The sequence below is a fragment of the Delphinus delphis genome, chromosome 9 (genome assembly GCF_949987515.2).
Source record: "Delphinus delphis chromosome 9, mDelDel1.2, whole genome shotgun sequence".
Classification (NCBI taxonomy): Eukaryota; Metazoa; Chordata; class Mammalia; order Artiodactyla; family Delphinidae; genus Delphinus; species Delphinus delphis.
Genome location: NC_082691.1, coordinates 58,619,649 through 58,625,268, shown reverse-complemented (window position 1 = coordinate 58,625,268; position 5,620 = coordinate 58,619,649).

The following is a 5,620-nucleotide window of genomic DNA, read 5'->3' as shown; positions in this document are numbered from 1 at the left end:
TTAGATTTCTTTTTTCTTCGGTAAAAACTATTCTCTAAATAAATTAAATCAGTATAGATATTACTTGAAAGCAAATGGGAATTTCAACCTTCAGTAAGAGATATGCTTTAAAAAGTACATGAAAAGTACCCGAAAATGAGAAGCAAATATTTCGAATTTTATATTTAAGGTAACATAAAATCACATACGTTCAAAATGTGAATTTATGGAATGACATTTCTGACCAAAGAAAGTGGACACTTTCTTTTTTTCCTCTTCTTCTCCTTTAAAAGACTGTTTTCCCCAGTATGGAAACATTTAGTAGTCTGCATTACATTTGAAAAACTTGTTAACCTTGGCATTTGGTGGTGACCTAGAAAAGCACTTAAACTTGCCAAACACATGGGCAAAGATGGTTCTTTCAAACAGAACAACTTTATTTAAGAAAAGATAAGGTTCAGAAGTGAAAGTAAAAGGTAGCTTTGTATTCTGAAAAACTCTAAAGATAACATTAGCATTTATGACTCACCTTTAGAGCTAGAAGACCGGTCCCCACACTGCTTGACAACATATCTGAGTCACAAAAAGGAGAGGAGTGACTTCTTATTCACTGGTTAAACTTATCCAGGTTATTTTTGAGTACAGGCTGGAGAAATCTGATTAAAATTTTGTCTTGGTTGTTTAAGAAACTGCTTAAAATACAACATAGCCTTATTTAATTAGTTTATTTTTATTTAAGAAAATGACCAATCCCAGAGCCTATATACAATAAGGAAATAATGTGATTTAAGGACATAATATAAACAGCTTGCATTTATGTAGCTTTTAAACTACTGTTCAAAGTTTCTTTTTCTTTTTAAAGTGATATGTACTTATTGTACAATGTTTGGAAAATACAAAATAATATAGAGAAGGAAAAAATACTCATTATCGTCCTACTCCCAAATAACCATTATTAGTATTTTGGTGTATTTCCTTCTAATCAATTTTTTTGTGAATACATATTTCTTTTTTACATACTTAAATCAGATGTACAATTTGGTACTCATTTTTTTACTTTTAATACTACATATTATTTAATACTACATCTTAAACATTTCTCATGTTGTTTGTTATTACATCATCTTTTGAAATAATTTTTATGATTTAAAAATTGTGTATAATGTTTTATTGAGTCAAATGTAATTTACTTAGCCATTCTCCTTTGTTGGAAGTTTAAATTATTTCATATTTTTATTATTATAAATAATATTTGAACAGTGTTTTAAAAATTATTCCATGTAGGGAATTCCCTGGTGGTCCAGTGGTTAGGACTCCATGCTTTTACTGCCAAGGGTGAGGGTGCAATCCCTGGTCGGGGAACTAAGAGCCTGCAAACCGCATAGGGTGGCCAAAAAAAAAAAAATAATTCCATGTTTACATTTTTTCCTTAGGGTTGATAACTAGCAGTATGATTAGTGGTTAAGAAAAAATGTAAGACGATGAATATCGTCAAATTCTTTTCCAAAAACGTGTAATGCTCAGATTCCTTCCAGCCAGGGCCATGGGAAAACACCCTGGGATGGTGGTTATGGGTGGGGAGGTGGGAGAGGGGAGCGCCTGAGTAGGCTCTGCAAGGCTGGCAAGGATTTTCACGAGTCATGGTGTGGAGACAGATGGGGAGGTGGAGGGGTGAGATAGGGTATTCCAGATACAGCAAGCAAATGGATGTGAGGAGACTGCAAGAGGTGATATGTGAAGAACAAATCTTAGCTAAGTAAACAACAGTTTTTGTGTTTTAAAAAAATACTTATCTTTGGACTTCCCTGGTGGCGCAGTGGTTGAGAGTTCGCCTGCCGATGCAGGGCACAGGGTTCTTGCCCCGGTCCGGGAAGATCCCACATGCCGCGGAGCGGCTGGGCCCGTGAGCCATGGCCGCTGAGCCTGCGCGTCAGGAGCCTGTGCTCCGCAACGGGAGAGGCCACAACAGTGACAGGCCTGTGTACCGCAAAAACAAAAAACAAAAAACCAACTTACCAACTTATCTTCTACAAACAAACGTATGGGCACCAGGGGGGGAAAGGGAGGTGGGATGAAGTGGGAGATTGGGATTGATATACATATATATAAATATATATCTGTATATATATATAAATATAAATATATATATATATATATATATATATATATGTATAAAATAGATAATTAAAGAGAACCTGTTGTATAGCACAGGGAATGCTACTCAGTGCTCTGTGGTGACCTAATTGGGAAGGAAATCCAAAAAAGAGGGGATGTATGCATACGTATAGCTGATTCACTTCGCTGTACAGCAGAAACACAACATTGTAAAACAACTATACCCTAATTAAAAAATAAAACAAAACAAAATAAAAAAAAACTTATCCTCTTCCCAGGCTCTATTAGAAAGATTTTGCTAAAAAATATTGTTTATTCTATCTTGTTGTTGGCTTTTAGTAAAGCACAAAGCATTAGTTTGTAATGGTACTTTTCTTTAAAAATAAACATCCTAGGATTGTTTTCTTCATGTTTATTAATTAACCCCTAAGCATGGTGCTAAAATACTGGGCTCATTTGGGGTACTGGATGACCAAACTCACATGTTTTGAACCACTTGAAGACTTTTCTTGAGAGAGCTGAAAGGCAGTCAGTAGCACTGTGTGTGCTCACAACACCTCACGGCCTAACAAGCGCTGTCAAGCAGCAGTGCACTTCAGCTGTTCATTTTTTTGCTGAAGGCAGATCATTTATGCTACATCCCACAGCACAGATCAAGTACATAAAACTAGAGAGGAGTGTTAATGGAAAATGTTACAAATTCTTACAGTGACAGAGTTTTTAATATTTAACTGATTTCATCAGGTTGCAATATCAGATCATGGGAAAATTTGAGTGAAATGTAGATAACGATAAATGAAAGAACTTTGTAAGAGTCAACGAATACAATACACTTGATTTAAAACAGATGGCAGTGTCTGGCACGTAGTAGGCATTCAGAAATGTTTATCGACTGAATAAATGAATGGTGTATTTTTGTTTTCTGATGTGCTTAACATACGTTTAAAAATTTTGCTGCTACTGTATTTTACTGAACTGACAAACTTTAAAAATATGCAGAATGAATTTTTGTAAGGCTGATAAACCTTTAATCAAATGTGTTTTGTTTTATTTTTTGCTAGAATTTTTTCTCATTTATTTATTTATTTTTGGCCACACCGAGCAGCTTGCGGGATCTTAGTTCCCCCACCAGGGACTGAAACTGCACCCTTGGCAGTGAGAGCACAGAGTCCTAACCACTGGGCCTCCAGGGAATTCCTTATTTTTGCTAGAATTTTTGAGACACTTCCCTTATTGCTTTTAGGACTATGACTTAATTATAAAGTAACAATACATAAATATGAGCAGAATATTAATCATAGCTCTCAGAGAAAATTCAAACTTTTCAGCTGTCACAGACACATTTTCTGCTTAGTTTACTTAAAACATACTAATGACAGCCAGACCATATGGTGAACCAATCTGAAAGTATTCTGATACCCTGGGTAAATTACTTTTTCCTAGGAAAGATTGCTAGACAAATTGTCTTACAAGAGAAAGTTACTTCGATAAGAGTAAGAAATGATTCCCAGTAGGCAGTATATTTTGCTTTCTCTACTCAGAGAGGTGGGCTTTAAATTTAATTAACAACCTTCTGATTCTTCTTTTGCAGTGAAGGAAGCAGTAATACCTGTTAATTATTAGGCACTTTTCATGTGCCAGGGACTGTACTGAGGAAAGTAATAAGACATGCATTGTCCATTTTGTCATCACTCCAACATTATGAGGTAGATATTATTTTATTTTATTTATTATCATCCACAAATGTGAAGCAGAGGTGTAAAGCCTATGTGACTTGTCCAAGGTGGAGAGGTAGAGTTGAAATCCAAACCCAGCTCTGATTCTAGGTATTTAGTCACTGCGATTTGCTGCCTTTCTATGCAGATGTTCAGCTTGTTATCTTAGATAGCTACGGAACAGGAACATTTGAAACTTTTCTCAGTCACCAGTGAGTATGCAAGGTCTGTTTGTATATTTGATGCTACAGGAAAGTTTTCACTTTCTTTCACTCTGACTTCCTATCCTCTAAGCCTTAGGAACCAAGGTTAGCTAGTAAACTTGGCTTTTGAAACAATACTGTAATAATGAACATTTATTGGCTACTTACTATGTGTGGCACTTTCTAATTGCTTTATAAACATCTTATTTAATCATTGCAGCATCCTGAGGAAGGTACTATTTTATTAGCTCCCATTTTATAGATCAGGAAACTGAAACTTAGCGAAATTAAGCAACTTTGCTGCAAAAGTTAAGCAACTCAAAATCACATATGTTAAGAGCATAAGCAGAGGAACTGGGATCTGAACCCAAGAGGTTTGACTGACAATCAGCTTACTTAACTGCCTCGCTCTACTGCCTTCCTAAATCATAAGCGGGTGGGCCTGTCTCCTAGCAGGTTCAGACACCACTTCTCCTACCCTGTGAAGCATGCCTCCTGCCTACATTCCCAGTCCAAGTTAGAAGCCTGCAAGAGTCAGACTCCCGTAGAACATCGCTCTGAGCTCTATCAGGCCTCCACATGTTGGGATGTTCTATATAGATCTTTCGTTTTCTCATGGCTAGAACATTGACAGCCTTCACAGTTCCCCTGAGGGAGGACAAACTTTTTTCTGACATGTGAGCCTCTCTCTGATTACAGATGGAGGGTGTGGATTGCATCTGTCTTGGGGCAGCTTCTCTCTCTCACTTATCAGCTGAAATGCCCCAAGCACTTGCCTGCCTCTTTCCTTCTCCCACCATTTCCCACAGGTTTTTTTTTAAAAGGTAAAACATAGATCTTTCTGTTTCATGTCGCACCAGCTGCCTGGTTTGCCCCCCTTTACCTCCTACCACCAACTGGAGCAAATGGAAAGGAATACATTTGCTAGAATGGGACTGACCCATGCAGCCTACCCCTGTTGGCTCAGTGGGTACTCTCCACAGGGGAGACAGTGTGAGTTTTTGTAATCTTGCTACTCGCCCTGGGAGTTCTTTTAAGGGCTGGGGACCTAGGGATGTTTTTCTATCAGACCTTCTTTTTTTTTTTCACCTAGGTTTGATGTTGCATTCACTGCTAAATCAGATAACAGTAACTAATATCTGCTATAGAACTTTACAGTTTACAAACTTATATTTAGTTTCTCATTTAACCCTTACAGTTAAGCCTTACACTTAACCCTTACAGTCACCTGGTGATATTATGCACACATTTGGGGATGAGAAAACTGGCTTAGAGAGGTTAAGTTGTTTGCCAGATATCACAAAGCCCAAGATCTTTTGCCAGGGAATCCCTTGTCCTTTCTGCTGTATGATGCTATGGTAGCTTTTAAGTAGTATGATCATCTTGAGAGATGCTTTATGCCATGGAAACTCTTTGAAGTGGAGAGCATTTTGGAATGTGGAGGTCAGCACAGTGCCCAGGCTCTAGCAGGTGTTCAATAAATTGTTGAACTGAGCTAGTCAGACATCGTCACTAACTTGTAGTGTGTACTTTAGCCTCAGGCAAGCCTTTTAACCTCCTTTGCTCTTTATTCTTTATCTGCCCTGATGGTCTCAGAGGGTTGTTGTG